The following is a 16,936-nucleotide window of genomic DNA, read 5'->3' as shown; positions in this document are numbered from 1 at the left end:
AAGCACTTTGCAACGTACTGAATGAGCATGAGAATAAGTCATGGGTTCTCTCTTTCAGGAGTCTTTGGAGGTGGATACATTTGTACCCAACTATAATACAAGGCAGAATGTGATAAGTACTATAATAGAAGTTGAAATGCTAAATGGACAGGAGAAGAGGAATTTATTACAGCTTATGGGATCTGGGAGGCTTCACAGCAGAGTGAGTTCTGGTGGGATAGGTAGGATTTTGTTAGGCAGAAGTGGGAAGAGAATCATTTGTGTGACTACAATGCAAGTGCACAGGATGAGAGGGTGAGGGTCAAGGTAGGAAATGGCCTCCAAGATGGCACCCAATAATCCCCTCCTTCTGGTACTCATGTTCTTTTGTAGTCCTCCCAGCTCTTTATCAGGTTTGGTCTGTGTGACCAATGGGATATGGTGGAAGTGATGGTGTGTGGCTTCTAAGACTGTGTCACAGAAGAAGTCACCACTTCCCTGCTGCATTCTGGATTACCTACTCTGCGGGAAGCCAGCTGCCTTGGCATGAGCACACACAGTGGCCTAGGTAGAGACTTGTGTGGGGAAGGAACGGAAGTCTCCTGCCAGGAGCCAGCACCAACCTGTGGGTCCGTGTGAATGAGCAGTCTTAGAAGTTGATTTCCTGGCACTGGGCCAGGGCTTCAGGTGACTGCAGTCCAGATGACACCATGACTGAAAGTGATGGGAGATCTTGAGCCAAAACTGCTCAGCTAGGACAGTCCTGAATTCTGACCCACAGTAACTTTGAGGTAACAAGTGTTTTATTGATGCTTTAAGCCTCTAGTTTTGAGGGCACTTTGTTAGGCATCAATAGACACACTATGCAGAAATGAAGACTTGGGGAGAAGTCTGGGAGAAGCCTTAATTTTTAAAGGGCTGTACTTCTGTGCAGCGGGGTTATCGTTTTTTTTTTTTTTTTTTAAACTGTAAAGGATGATAATTCTGGTGCTGTGCATGATCTAAGTTGGCAAAAGAAGTGCTGGAGCAGGAAGATAATTTAAGAGGCTGCTGCAGTAGTCCAGATCAGAGGTGATGAGGGAGCCTAAGTGGAGGTACCTTGGGGAGGGAGGAATAGAAAGAAGTGCATCAATGTGGGGAGTGAGAGCCAACAAGCAGGGAACGTGACTCCTTGGTTTTGAGCACAGAAAGACGGGGGAGTCAGGGGAGTCGTTATCTCATTTACCCAAAGAGGAAACACAGAAGTGAGCACCTGTTTGGGTGCCTGGATGGGTAGGAATAAGGAAGTGGGGGCGCCCATCTCCCAGCGAGCAGGGCTCCCTGAGTGCAGAGCTCCGAGGAGGGCTACCACCAGGCTCGTTCACAGATCAGGCTGGTTGAAAAATCTCTTCCTAAAGGACAAGGCTGTTCCATTTCACAGCACATCTTCCTCACTGCCGGGTGTTCCCTGGTGACAGCCTCTGCCACAGATATTTTTAGCATGTGGCCTTTCCGAGCCTGAAGAGCAGCATCTACTTCCTGGAACTCCTTCTCCAGCTGACAGCCAGTGACCCACGGAGGAGGGAGCTTCAGCTGGCCTGATGAGCCACAGCCCCGTTGCAGTGCCAATTTGCTGGCGGGGGGTAGGGGGAGGAAGTCAGACCCCAAGTTTTACAAAAAGCCTCCATCTCATTCCCTTCTGGTCTGCTGCCGAGGCTTACCAGCTCCAGTGCCAATCAGAAGCTGGGAAATAAGAAAGCCTGCTCATGAATCCCAAGTGGAGGGAAGCGTCTCATGCAATTTACTTATTTGACAGTTATATCAAGTCTGAAGGTAATACCTGGCCAGGTAATGGTAGAAAACCACCAGGACATAAATATTGCTTTTATAGATCCTAGAACAGGCCTGAGTGAAATCCCTTTGGGATTTATAACATGTTCCATCTCATCAAATGGAGCCAGATTTGGAGCAAAGCAAGAAAGCACTGGGGGTGCATGGGTGGGGGTGGGGTGGGGTGGCTCCTGGGTGGCTCAGTCAGTAACTCATCTGCCTTCAGCTCAGGTCATGATCTCAGGGCGCTGGCATGAGCCCTGTGTCAGGCTCCCTGTTCAGTGGGGAGTCTGCTTGTCCCTCTTCTTCTGCCTCTCTCCCCTGCTCATACACACACACTCTCTCTTTCTCTTGCTCAAAATAAATAAAGTCTTTAAAAAAAAAAAAAAGGAAAACACTGAGGGAAACTTGAAAAGGGTGAAGGTTTCTCAGATGGAATCTGTAGTCCATGGCCAAGGCTGAGGGTACGAGAACACACCTGACAACCCCAGAATTATGAGTTCTCTGCGAAAGTTCTAAAATTGTTTATTTCCTTTTCTGGTAATCTACACTGATTGGGATCCACATGTTCTGTGCTGTCTGACTGCCCTCTTTATGTAGCAGTACTACCTGGCCACCTCAGGACCCACAGCCACAAATGAGTTTATGATCATTTTGATGCCAAGTGGCATTTTTAAAGATGGTTGCAGAGTAATGGAAAAGATGAAAGATGGATTTAGTACAGAACAAAGCATTTGTGTCAAGTGGAGACCAAGTGACATCTCTGAGCCCTGTCCGAACAAAGGTGTAGCAGCAGCTCGAAGCAAAGCTGCCAGGGTCAGGTGGGGCCACCTTCTCAGTTTGAGGATTAGGGTTCAGCAGAAACAGTATCATTTGTCACTCTGAACTAATGTGGTCCCTGATATTTGGGTTTTTGAAGAAAAAGAGCCTCTCTTTGGGGGAATATAATCACTGCAGTAATCACTGACCTCATCACCACCATCACCATCGAAGTATTTCCCTGGTGTGTGCTCCAGGGGTGGCAGTATGGGTATATAGTATATTATAGGTATAGTATAGGTGTATAGTATAAGCATAGGTGTAGAGGTATGTAAGTATAGGCAGTAAGATGTTCTTGCTTTTCCATGAGAACTGCATGGATGGGGAGAATGTGTTGGGATCAGAAGACAATGGTCTATTGCTAATGATGTGAAAGCATCACAGAAGTCTAGCCCGGATGGTGTGGTGCAGATGGACGACTGTAGGATTTTCTTCCTGGAGGCTCAGGTGGGCTGACCTGGGCTGGAGGAGGGGGGAGATAGAAGAGGATTTGGGGTGATCACCTGCCCTGGAACCAGAGGACCACACTTTATATATTGGGTAGTAATAAACGGGCAAGGGAAGAGATCCTTCACAGGAGGGTCCCATACTACTGTGAACACTGCCCTGAGCTGAAACCAAACCCCAGCATAGGTGGATATGTTGGATGCAGGATAGGGGCAGAAGCACCAGGGGAACCTCAGAAGGAGTCAAAGCACCCTGGATAACCCCTCCTTCTCCCTTAACAAATCCAACTCTTATTTTAGTTTGAGCCTCTTGGAATTTCAAAGCTTTGGGTACATTTGATTACACACCAGTCTCCTGGCTGTGAATTTCTAAAGCTGATCCCAGGATACCTGGAATGTCAGGTAGCTTACCTTCTCTTGGGCCTCAGTCTCCCTGAAGGAAGACTGTGTCCTATTTCCATGCAACGTGACTTGTGCACAGAGCTCACCCACCTACACAAAAAAATCCTTTAAACCATGTGATTAATGGAATGAATGGTATGTACTTCTGAAGATTTAAGGACTTGTGGATGGAGGTGTTGCTGTATACCACACTGCCTGCTATTGATTCTTCATTTTCCCATTATTATCTTTATGTTTTTACTCTCATTTTTCCTTCCTGAATCTGGATAAATTGCATTTGGCCACATTAACAGAAACCTGACTGTAGGGGCTTAACCAAATAAGGTATGTATTTTTTTTATGAGGTGTTGTTTGGGAGTGTAAATCCACGCATTTTAAGTTTATGGATCAATGGGTTTTGACAAAGATAGTGTAGCTCATAATACCACCCCATCAATATACAAGACATTTTTATCACCCTAGAAAATGAGCTTGTGTCCCTTTCTTGTGAATCCTGACCCCTTTCCCCCATACAACCACTGTTCTGATTTCTCTTACCCTAGTTTAGTTTTGCCTGTTTCTAGAATTTCATATAAACAGAACAATACAGAATGTATTCTTTTGCTTTTTGTGTCTGACTTCTTTTGTTCAACATAATATTCATGGGATTCATCCATGTTGTTGAAAGTTTCAATAGTTCTTCCCTTTTTATTGCTGAGTAGTATTCCATTGAATAATATACCACAATTTGTGTATCCGTTCACAAATAAATATTCAGAATGTTTCCATTTTTTGCCCATTGTGAATAAAGCAGTTAAAAACATTCTTGTATAAGTCTTGTATAAGTTTTTATTTCCCTGGGGTAAGTAACCAGAAGTAAAATTGTTGGGTAATATATAGGTACATATTTAATATTTTAAGAAACTGCCCATCAGTCTTTCAAAATGCCTATGCTCATTGACACTCCCAAAATGGCAACGTATGAGAATCCTGTTGTTCCACATGCACAATGATAGTTAGTTTTTGCCAGTTTTAAATATTTTAGCCATTCTGGTGGTTGTGAAATGCTGCGTGGTTGTTATTATATTTCTCTGATAACTGATAATATTGAATATCTTTTCATGTGCTTATCGGCCATTTCTACAGCTTCCTCTGTGACATGCCCATTGAACTATTTTGTTCATTCTTTGAAAACATTGTGTTGTATTTCTCTTTGTTATCTTTTATTTTTAATGTATAGCTGTATAAGTATTCTGAATACAAGATATTTGTCAGATAAATGTATTGTGAATATTTCCTCTCAGTGTGCGGTTTGCCTGTTCATATTCTTAATGTCTTTGATGAGTGGAAACTTTAAATTTTGATGAAGACCAGTAGATCAGGTTTTAATTTTATGGCCAGCATGGATCTATTTCTGAGCTCTCCGTTTCCTTCTATTGATCTACTGATTTACTCTTGCTTATGCCAATTTCTACCTTCGTGATTCAGATAGGACTCTTATTTTGTTTCCAGAGGTAGGTGGGCTGGGGCTGGTGAAGCTGCTCCAGGGAGTTGTCTGCTCAGAGCCGGGTTCCTTGTAACTCTCTGCTCCACCATTTTCAGCAAGTGGTTTTGGTTTTCTAGGGTAGCAAGATGGCCGCTTCCTCATTGGCATCACATGCTAGCTTCTGATAAGAAGAAAACAAATGAGTTCACAGTTCTGCTGAGTCTGCCTCTTTTTATCAGAAGAAAAAGAAATCCCCAAGTCCCAAAAGCCAAACAATCAAGCTTCCTGAGGCCCCAACTAGAATTCTGTTTATAGCTTAGAGCTGGTCACATGGCCAACCCCTGGCAGCAGTGGAAACTGAGGAGAGGAATATTTGCATGCTGTGCCCTGACTGTATTAGTGTGTTGGCCACTGAGGCAAAAGGGGAGGGATTTGCACCTATTAGATTGGGCAGGTCAGAACCCACCCTTGGAGCTGGAGGTGGGTCAATCTCACAAACCATGAGGATGCTACAGAATGTCTTGGGGTGACAGTGAAAAGTGAGGACAAAGAGAAACATCCAGAATATATATATATATATATATATATATATATATATATATATATATATTTAAATTGAGTTTTGCTTCTTCAGTTAATTTTATATCAGGGCTTCTCAACCTAGTAAGGGTACACAAGAGGGCAGAAGACTCATGAACAGAGTTTTGCAAAAGTTGCAACCTTCCTTCCACAAGCCTACCCCTACTCACTGCAATACAAGCACCAATATCTTCTTCAGATCATTAATTAAATTAGCAAAATTTGAATCTTGAAAAGGTGACTGCCCAGGTAATATCTTAAATGATCCAATGTCTTACAAACTCAAAACCAGAGAAAGCATTATGGCAAATGTTTGGGTCCCAGAGGCATTTGTGAGCACAGCCACTTCTGTTCAGAACCTACTTTTCATTCACTGAGTAACAGAGTGAAGAGGGCCCTTACAGATTGACTGTCTTACCGTCCCCAGCAGGTACTGCTCAAGTTCCCTGTGTGGATATTGTACTATTTCCTGCCTATAGCTCCATTTACACTGCCTGCTATTGAGTCATTTGTTTAGCCTTTAATATTACCCCATCCTAGTTCCTGGAAGAAATTAATTGAGTGACAGTAACCAGGCAAGAGCCTTGCAAGCCTGAATCCAAACAGTTTTCCATTTGGTTGGGTGACTTGAGATACAAGCATCTTCTATCACGGTGATAGTTAGTGGTCTTTAAAAATCTATCTGAGCTGGCACAACCCAGGTTTCCTGCTGTATTTGTTCCCCAGAGCTGTTGTAACAAAGCACCAGAAACTGGGAGGGCTTACACAGCAGAAATTTATTCTCTGGCCATTCTGGAGGCTAGAAGTCCAAAATCTCTGAAGGCCCCAGGAGAGAATCTGTTCCATGCCTTTCTCTTAGCTTCTGGTGCTGCCAGCCATCCTTGGCTTGTAGATCCATTGCTCAGTTCTCTGTCTCTGTTGTCACATGGTGTTCTCCCCCAAGTGTCTGTCTCTGTATCTCTTGTACTCCTTCTTATAAAGGATAATAGCCCATCTCGCTTCAGTATGAGTTCACTTTAACTTAAATAATTACATCTGCAATGACCCGATTTGCAAATAAGATCACATTCTGGGGTCCCAGGCAACAGAGCTTGAGCATATGGTTTTGGAGGACACAGTTCAACTGGTAACAGCTGCTAAGACATACCACAGAGCTTGCGAGGTGAGCCAGAACCAAGATGCCAGGATTATCATTCTGCAAGGTCCAGGAACAAGTCATGTTAACAGGAAGAACATGTTTTCCTCATGTCAGGCCAGACTGGGTTGCTACTCTAGATTGTAACAGAGGTGGTCTGCCACAACTCTCACTGCTGGGGAGTCTGGACTGGAATGACACCCCCTCCACCTCCTTCGCTCTTGCATTAGAGCCTGGCTGCAGCCAGAGAGGAAGAAACTGGCCCGCAAAGATGCAGAGCTGAAGGTAGAGAGCATTCTGAGGACTTGGGGGTCCTGGTTCTGGAGGTGCCTACGGTTGACTCCTCTCCAGCCATGCCTGGGTATGTGAGCCTGCAAATCTTCCCTTTCTGCATTTCATTTTCTCCAATTCTAAATTGGCAAAAATTGAGCAGAGGAGATGCTCTATGTGCATTTGAGCAAAGCCTGAGGAGCTGGACTTCCCAAGGTATAAGACGGGACACCTGGGAATGGGGGGTTGGGGACTGAGGATCAAGGGGCTAAAAGCACTGGAGGGGGGATTACCATCCTAAAGAGGGGAAGGAGCAAGGACACTGGGCTGCAGGGGTGCAGAAAGAGACAGATTAAGTGGAGTGACACAGAGCTTAGGAAAGAGGAAGTGTCTACATGGGGCACTTGTCCTTCTGCAGACCTGAATCTATGAGCCTTCCTCCCTGACTGGTACAAGGAAATGAGTAAGTGAGATAACATTGCAACTTCTGGTCCTCTTCTTGGACTGTTCCTAACCCCACAGTGAGAAAGCTCTGCCTACCGCCATCCTTGTCTGGAGTGGGTTCAATCTGGGGAAGGCTAATGAGGAGAGAGGCACCCGGAAAAGGAACAGAAATCACTTCCCATCATGCGGGAGTATAGGAGTGGAGGTGTCACAGCTCTGGCAGAGATGGGACTGAAGGGGCATCCACTCTAGCTATGGGGTAACTTGCAGGTCCCAATTTCCCCACCCCCACCTCCACCGCTCTCTCCCCTTTCATCCCACAACCCTGTGAAAAGGGAGAGTTCTGACATACCTGGATGATCCTTCAAGAACTATGTAGTTAGTTTCACTGCAAATGGGGCATTGTAAAACTCTGGGAAGTCAGCAGAAGCAAAAATGTGAGCATTTAACAGCGACTCTGGTGGCATGCACAGGAAAATCTAATACCCTCTGAATTGGGGAAATCTTTTGACACCTTGGGGAGCCTTGGAAACATATAAGGCTTTGACTGTCTCTGAGGTGGTACGTGTGTGTGTGTGTGTGTGTGTGTGTGTGTGTGTGTGTGTTGGAGGCACCTTCTACATGCCTCCTAGAAAACCCTCTAAGCCCTAGGGCATGCAGTGGTTTTAAGAGCTGACATTCCCAGAAGTGTGAAGAGCAGCCGGAGTGGTCCTGAGATCTATGTCCAACTCCACCTGCTTCTGAACCAAGTTTCTTCTCAAGTCTTGTTCCATAAATCTGAATCATGAGGTCACATTCCTAGTCAACAGCTAAGGGATTCTTATCTGCCTTGCATTAAATAATTGTGCGTCCCTGAAAGGTGCCTTGTGGACATAACTCCCAGCCCTGGCTCTTTATAAATGGCTGCTGAATAAGCATTAAGGTAAATGATGCATGTAGTAACCTTAAAAGAAAAGACCTGAGCTGAGCATTCAGAGATTCGTCAAAAGCTCAGAACATCTCCCTCTTCCTCTGGAGGGAGATGCCGGGAATCCCTTTTCAGTCTCTCCTAAGAAAGACACCTTGGCAGAGAAGAGCTCTCCTCCCCTCCTCACAGAGAAGCCTTTGCTGGTGCAGGGGTGAGGGGGATGGGGCAAGGAGAAGGAGACATCCACGTGGTGGGAACCACTGGGGTGAGCGCTTCGTCATCGTGGGGTGTGAGTGCTCCATTTCTGGAGGCTGTGCTCATTCCGCCCCTTCTCCCTGCCTCCCCTGGCTCCTGCCCCAGAGGCAGTGGCAGGTGGGGGCTTGGCAGGCAGAGTCCTGCCAGGCTGCCAGCTGCCCGGGAGCCGAAGGAGTGCTCTGGGGACCCCACACACGGTGTACAGGCTGCTGACAGGCTCTGGTGAACGACCCAGAGAGGGGGGACCCTAGAGGTGGGAAGCATTGGCAGGTGGTGCCATTGGGGACTTTCTGTGGCCTCTTAAAAGACTGCTTGCCAGTGGGCCCCGGGCATTTGGCAGAGTGTCTCCACTTAGCTTACGGTCTCTGGCTCTTGTTAGGAAACTCAGGGCTTGCCAAAGCGTTCATTTTACGAAGTGAACAACGCCATTCCTGGCATCTGGCTCATTGCTCACTGCAGTATTGTGCTGTACCTTTGAGTGTGCATCAAGGTTGTGAGAGATTATCCCTTGGCTGGGGCGTGGGCATCTCTGAGGTCAGGTCATTTCTCAACTGGCTATAGCTTATTACAAGATGTAGGAGGACTGTCCTTTTCTTTGGAGTTTGCCACCTTCCTCCTTCTCTGGGTTGATAGGGGGTCGCGGACTGGTTGCCTAAGCCCCCTGGGCCTCCAAAAAATGGCTAAGTCTCACTGGCTTTGGAGAGTGACAAGTCTAGCTTTGAGTGCGCTCTTCTAACTTGCTGTGTGACCACATACACGTTACTGGGGCTCTCTGAGCTTCGCTTTCCTCATCTATAAAAAGGGCAATAATAATAGTAGAGTTTTGTCCATATTAAATGAGACGTTGGGTACAAAGCAATTGGCACAGTGCCTGATACCGTTACTGTAATTGATAAATGTTATCTTTTGTTATTAGGAAGGTTCTATGAGCATAGCTGTGACACACTGCACTGGCCAGGGTGAAGGGGACGAGTACTTTTTCAGGCGGTGGGTGCAGAGAACATCTCCATACCTGTCCTGGCCTGCTCCTAAGCCTGGATGCCCCTGTCAGGACCACGCAGGGGGAAAGCAGCAGTAATCCCCAAGGCCTATTAGTAATTATTTATTGTTATTATGATTCTCTACAGCCAAACCAACCTCAACTGGGATTTCAGTTTTACCACGTGCTCACTGTGTCATCCCTCAGTATCAGTATTCTCATCTGGAAATTGGGTTAACAGTATCTCTTCATATGGTTATTATAAGGACTCAGTAAAGTAACATGCCTAAGGTGGCTTGTATTTAGCTGCATTTGGTAAATGTTGCCATATCCTTATTCACTTGCTGTAGGTATAGATTTCAGACAACTAAGCTTGTTACAATCCTATATAAAATGACCAGTTTTTTTAGGGCATTTCAGAGAGTCAAATACTACTTAGCAAATATTCTCTGTTAAATCTATTTGGGTTGGTCAGGATTGACTTTGTTATGTAGTATTTCACTGCGGGTCCTACATACACGAGATTGATGGACAAGTTCCAGGTGAGTGGGGAGGGACAGTTTGAGCTGTTCTATGGATAAACTTGGCCGTGCCTGTGATTCAAACACAGCCTGAGAAGGCTCTGGTTCAAATGCTTTGTTTCCCTTCTGCCCAAGTGTCCTTTTCAAATGGGTGCTTGCATTTGGAAAATTTGATTGGTGTTTGTTTTGAATTTTATAATATTACACACTATCGGAGACTATGGAGTACTTAAACCTTAAACCCTCCGGCCAACTAAAAAAAAAAAATCTCTAAATGGTCCTCAGCAACCTTCATATACAACATAAATTGAAATATCTCTCAGGATATGTGAAAACATCTGTTTTTCTTCTAATGCAGTAAACATATAAGGGCCTCCCGGGATATATTTTAGGTAGACTTAATACAACATTCATGAGTGATAAGCAAAATATAATCACAGTCTTCAGGGAATGTGAACATTTCATATTAATAACACTGGAAACTTATGTTTAATGCAGTGTTAAAAGTTGACAATTAAGCATGTAAGAATCAGGAAATTCAATTAAAATTATCACAGTAATATGAATTTAGCCACATCCTGTATTGGTTATGAAATCCATTTAACACCACAAACAATAATGTTTTCAGCTGGTTTCTTCCAAAGGAAAACAGGAACAAGAAACACTCTAATGCTATATATATTCTGTTACTGTGGTCGCTAATTTTCCTGGGGGAAGAAGTTTAACTTCTGAATCTTTAAATGCCCAGTCATTTAATCCAAGTATTCTATTTCCTTGCTGTTGCATAATTTCTGTCAATAAAATAAGACAGAACAACCACCACAGCAGTTTTTCTCTTTTCTCTCTGCTCCTTGCTGGGAGACTGAGCTGTCTGCAGCCCGAGGGCTTCCTCCTGGGAGCACAACCACCTTTCTAATGTCTCCCCCTACTTCTCTGTGGGCCCTGTGATTGTGGGGATTGTGGTTCCCTGTGGATGCTGCACCCCAAATCTAGAGCTGGGAACCCCGTGGGGCCAGGTCGTTGGGGGAAATGAAGCTTGTAAGTTCCTTCTCTGTCAGTGCACAGGGGTTCTTGGACCTTTTGTGGGTATGCTCCATGTGCCTCCCTTCTGCTAGCTGCACACACCTCCCTCTAGTCCTTTCCTACCCAAGACCAAAAAAGATGGGCATTCATTTTTAATACACACACATCTGCGTGGAGTCTAATTTTGCCACATCACAGTAATCTGGCCAAGCGATTGTTCTTTGGGAGCTGGGGTGCTTAGCAAACATTCACTCAGTGAGTAGCCAAAGTCAACCAGGCCTGGGAACTTCAACTATGGGCCCTCAGGAGCCCTGGTAAAACATTGTAAGGATAACATTTGCAAGTGAAAGAGTCTCGAGGAACTTCTCAGACCACCAGAACTCAGAATACTAACTCTCATCTGGAAGGTCAGAAATCTGAGAATCATTCTTCTTTCTTTATTTTTTATTTTTTTTTTTTGAGATAGAGTAAGAGCAGGTGGGGGGAGGGGCAGAGGGAGCCAGAGAATCTCAAGGGGATGGGGAGGAGGCTCAGTCCCAGGACCCTAAGATCATGACCTGAGCTGAAATCAAGAGTTGGATGCTTAAGCACTGAGCTGCCCAGGTGACCCAAATCATTTTTGACTCCTCTTCCTTATCCCCCTTCCCTCACTAAACCTTGTAGTTACTATTCAATAAACATCCCTCAAATCCACCAACTTCTGCCCAACACCATTGCCAGCACACCAATCTAATTCATCTCTTTTTCTCCATAGACTTCTGGAACAGTGTCCTAACTGCTCTCCCTTTCTCCATGCTGGCCCCTCCAATCTGTTCTCCATCCTAGTCAGGTGATCTCGAATGCAAGTCTTGTTTTGAGACAACTCTTAAAGTCCTAGAGTGGCTTCTCTTTGTTTCTGGGATCATTTCAAAACAGTCCAGGCAAGGCCCTTTGTGATGCATTCCCCAAACCCCTCCCATACCATCTCCTCAATCTATCTTTCAGTAAATGCAAATTGTTTCAGTTCTGCTACTGCATTGTGATCTTCCTCTTGCTCGAGATCTTTGAACACATCCTTTGCTCTTTCTTCAAGTCTCTGCTAAACTAATTTCTATTCATCCTTCAGGTTTTATCTTATATACCACCTCTTCTGGGAAGATGTTCCTAATATCTTCTGTAAAGAGGGCTGAAATAGTTTCCTACTCCATATCCATTTCCCATTCACCCAAATCTCTATTCAGGGCAGTAATGCACCCAACTGAAAGACTGTAGGCATGCCTTATTTAATTACACTTTGCAGATACTACATTTTTTCACAAGTTGAAGCTTTGTGGCAACCCTGCATTGAGCAAGTCTATCGGTGCCATTTTTCCTTTTTTTTTTTTTTTTAAAGATTTTATTTATTTACATAAAGCAACAGAGGGAAAGACAGAGGGAGAGGGAGAAGCAGACTCCCTGCTCTGAGGACCCTGAGATCACGACCTGAGACTGAAGGCAGACACTTTACCAACGGAGCCACCCAGGTGCCCCTGGGTTGCCAGAAACCACAGCAATGTAAGATGGTGAAATTAATCAATAGATGTTGTGTGTGTTCTGACTGTACCCCCAACCAGCCATTCCCCTTTCTCTTTCCCTTTCCTCAGGTCTCCCTTTTGCCTGAGACACAGCAATATTGAAATTTGGCCAATGCATAACCCTACAGTGGCCTATGAGCAGTCGGCTGAAAGAAAGAGTTGCACATCTCTCACTTTAAATCAAAAACTAAGAACAATTACGCTTAGTGAGGAAGGTATGTTGGAAGCCCAGACAGGCCAAAAGCTGGGCCTCTTGTACCAAAGAGGTAGCCAAGTTGTGAATGGAAGAAAAAGTTATTGCAGGAAATTGAAAGTGTTACTCCAGTGAACATATAAATTAGAAAGTGAAACAGCTTTACTACTGATATGGAGAAAGTTTGAGTGGTCTGGATAGATCAAATCAGCCACAACCTTCCCTTAAGCCAAAACCTAATCCAGAGCAAGACCCTAACTCTCTGTCATTCTGTGAGGGCTGAGAGAGGTGAAAAAGCTGCAGAAGGAAAGTTTGAAGTTGGCAGAGGTTGGTTCAGGAGATATAAGGAAAGAAATCAGCTTCAGAATATAAAGTGCAAGGCAAAGCATCTAGTGCTGGTGTACAAGCTGCAGCAAATCACCCAGAATTATCTTGCTAAAACAATAATGAAGGTGGCTACACTCACCAATAGATTTTCACTGTAGACAAAACAGCCTTCTATTGGAAGAATATGGCATTGAAGACTTTCAGAGCTAGAGAGGAGACGTCAGTACCTGACTTCAAAGCTTCAAGGGACCAGCTGATTCTCGTGTTAAGGGGATAACACAACTTGTGACTTAAAGTTGAAGTCAATGCACATTGACCATTCCAAAAATCCTAGGGCCTTTAAGAACTATGTTAAGTCTACTCTGTCTGTGCTCTATAAGTGGAACTAGAAAGCCTAGATGATAGCACATCTGTTTGCAACATGGTTTACTGAATATTTGAAGCCTACTGTTAAGATCTTCTGGTCAGTCAAAAAGATTCCTTCCAAAAATTATGTTCATTGACAATTCACCTGGTCACCCAAGAACTCTGATGGATATTACAAGGAATTAATTTCTTAAAGATTAATGCTATTAATTTCTTAAAGATTCATGCTATTTTCACACGTGCTACCACAACATCCATTCTGCAGCTCATGGATAAAGTAGTAAATCTGATTTACAAATCTCAAGAAATACATTTTGTAAGCCTATAGCTGCCATCGGGAGTGATTCCTCTGATGGATCTGGGCAGAGTCCATTGAACACCTGGAAAGGATTCACCATTCTCGATGTCATTGAGAACATTCATGATTCGTAGGAAGAGGTAAAAATATCCACATTCACAGGAGTTTGGAAGAAGTTGGTTCCAACCCTCATGGATGACTTGGAGGGGTTTAAAGCTTCAGTGGAGGCAGTAACTATAGATGGGTTGGAGACAGCAAGAGAACTGGAATTAGAAGTGGAGCCTGAAGATGGGACCACATTGCTGCCATCTCATGATCGAACTTGAACGGCTGAGGAGTTCCTTCTAATGGGTGAGCAAAGAAAGTGGTTTCTTGAAATGAAATCTATTCCTGGTGAAGATGCCATGAAGACTGTTGCAATGACAACAAAGGATTTAGAACAGTACATGAACTTAGTAGATAAAGTGGCAGTGGGGTTTGAGAGAATTGACTCCAATTTTGAAAGAAGTTCTACTGTGGGTGAAATGATACCAGACAGCATCACACACTACAGAGAAATAAGTTGTGAAAGGAAGAGTCAGTCAATGAGGCAAGCGTCAGTGTTATTTTATTTTAAGAAACTGCCACAGCCACTCCAGCATTCATCAACCACCACCCTGATCAGTCAGCAGCCATTGACACTGGGGCAACACTCTCCACTAGCAAAAAGATTATGATTCATTGGAAGCTTAGATGATGGTTGGTGTTTTATTATTTTTTTTTTAGCAATAAAGTCTTTTTTAATTAAGGTACATACATTGTTTTTTAAAGACATAATGCTATTTAATAGACTGCAACATAGCATAAACTTAAGTTTTATATGTACTAGGGAACCAAAAACTTCATTTGAGTCATTTTTTTTTTTAGATATTTACTTTATTGTGGTGATCTGGAATCAAACTCACAATATCTCTGAGGTATCTGAGAGAATGTGACTCAGAATCAGAATAAGAAACACCCAAAGATAAGGAGAGATATAAGAGGATTTATATCCCCTTTTGGAGGAAAGGGTAAGTGCATTTTCTATTTTATGAGAGAAAGTTTCATTATGTCACACGGAAGCATGATTTTATCACTGTCTTTCTTGAAAGCTACTGTCAGTTTGGTTACATGGATGCCAAATTGACAAGAGGTAGACTGTGGTAGATAGATTTGTATTGTGTCAGTTTAGGTAAGCTGGAGCCATGTTTTCCTTAGTTCATTTCATTACATAGTTCTGGGTTAGTGTGGACAACAGGAGACATCTTACAGGGGGTTGGAAGATGGGAGTGAAGTGGCAGACATCTTTTATGCTTAGCAGGGTAGGCAGGCTACATGACTCTTGGAGACACATTCTTGCTTATCTACTGACTCAACTGGTCGACTTAGGGCCCACTTGGCTGGGGCCTTCAGTTCTTCAGCTTCTGGGAACTCCTTCAGCTTCTCTGACTGGGCTGTGGTGAAGGAACCAGATTCTCCTGTGGAAAGCTTGGTCATTGAGGTTTGGACTTAAAGTCAATGTGTGACAGACATGGGTTCTAGCCTGTCGTCTCGGTTTCCTCATAGATTTTAGTGTCAGTTCAGTTCTTGCTTCCCCCATTTCTTTCTCTCTCTCTTTTTTAAAAGATTTTATTTATTTATCCATGAGAGACACACATACACACACAGAAGCAGAGACATAGGCAGAGGGAGAAGCAGGCTCCATGCAGGGAGCCCGATGTGGGACTTGATCCCGGAACTCCAGGATCATGCCCTGAGCCAAAGGCAGATGCTCAACCTCTGAGCCACCCAGGCATCTGGGCTTCCACCATTTCATGTCCCTCTTTACTTGACCCTCTTCGCCTGATGGCTTGCCCTTTGGGATTATTTATTTATTTTTTAAAATATTTTATTTATTTATTCATGACAGACACAGAGAGAGGCAGAGACACAGGCAGAGGGAGAAGCAGGCTCCATGCAGGGAGCCTGACGTGGGACTTGATCCGGAGTCTCCTGGATCAGGCCCTGGGCTGAAGGCTGCACTAAACCGCTGAGCCACCTGGGCTGCCTGTCCTTTGGGATTTTAGGCTTCAGCACCAGCAGTGGAGAACAGCAGTGGTACTGTTAAGGGTTGAACTGTGTCCTTCAAAGGCCTGTTGAAGTCCTAACCTCCTGCATCTCAGAATGTAACCTTATCTGAGAATGGGGTCATTGCAAATATAATTAGTTAAGAAAGGTCATACCAGAGCAGAGAGGGTTCTGGATCTAATATGATTGTTGTCCTTCTAAGAAGATGACCATGTGATGACAGAAACATAAGGGGTGAGCTCCAGGGGGTTACAGGTGCAGAGACTGCACTGTTGCAGCTGCAGGCTAAGGCATGCCAAGGACTTTGGGACCACCAGAAGCTGGTGCAAGCAGGGATCGATCTTTTCCTAATAGGTTGCAGAAGCAGCATGGCCCTGCCAACACCTTGATTTCAGACTTCTTCTACTCTCTAGAACTGTGTCACAGTAAGTTTTTATTGTTTTAAGTTTCTTTACAGCAACCCTAGAAAGCAAATACATTCACAGGGACTATTTCACGAGCTCCCACAATTGTGTAAGCCCAGAGCCCTATAATGCATCCATGTACATATATGGATTGTATACATAATTTCCTAGAGGTTCTGTTTCTCTGGTAAAACTGACTGCTACAAGACATGTGTTTTTATTTCTTTTGGAACACTTAAGAGTGTAGAATTGCTAGGTCATAGAGTAAATGTGTATTTAGCTTTTTAGGAAACTACCAAACTTTTTCCAAAGTGTTTTTATTTATATTTTGCCATTTTTATATTTTCCTCTTTACACTCTGACTAACAACGGATTAGAGTCCCATTTTACTCCACATCCTTGCTACCCATTCTCGGAGGTTTATGATGGGATCTTTTACTTTGCATGTCCCCAGTGACTAATGATGATGAGCATCTTTTTATGCACTTATTGGCCATTTGTAGACCTTTTCCTGTGAAATGTCTGTTTAAGTCATTTGCCCATTTTTAAAATGGAGATTATTCATCTTCTTGTCATTTACTGGGAATAAGTTCTTTATATATATTCTGCATATAAGTCTGTCATCAAGTGTATGCATTACAAATATTTTCTCCCTGTCTGTGGCTTGCCCTTTTATT

The sequence above is a fragment of the Canis lupus genome, chromosome 25, assembly GCF_003254725.2.
Source record: "Canis lupus dingo isolate Sandy chromosome 25, ASM325472v2, whole genome shotgun sequence".
Classification (NCBI taxonomy): domain Eukaryota; kingdom Metazoa; phylum Chordata; class Mammalia; order Carnivora; family Canidae; genus Canis; species Canis lupus.
This window is presented reverse-complemented; position numbering follows the sequence as displayed.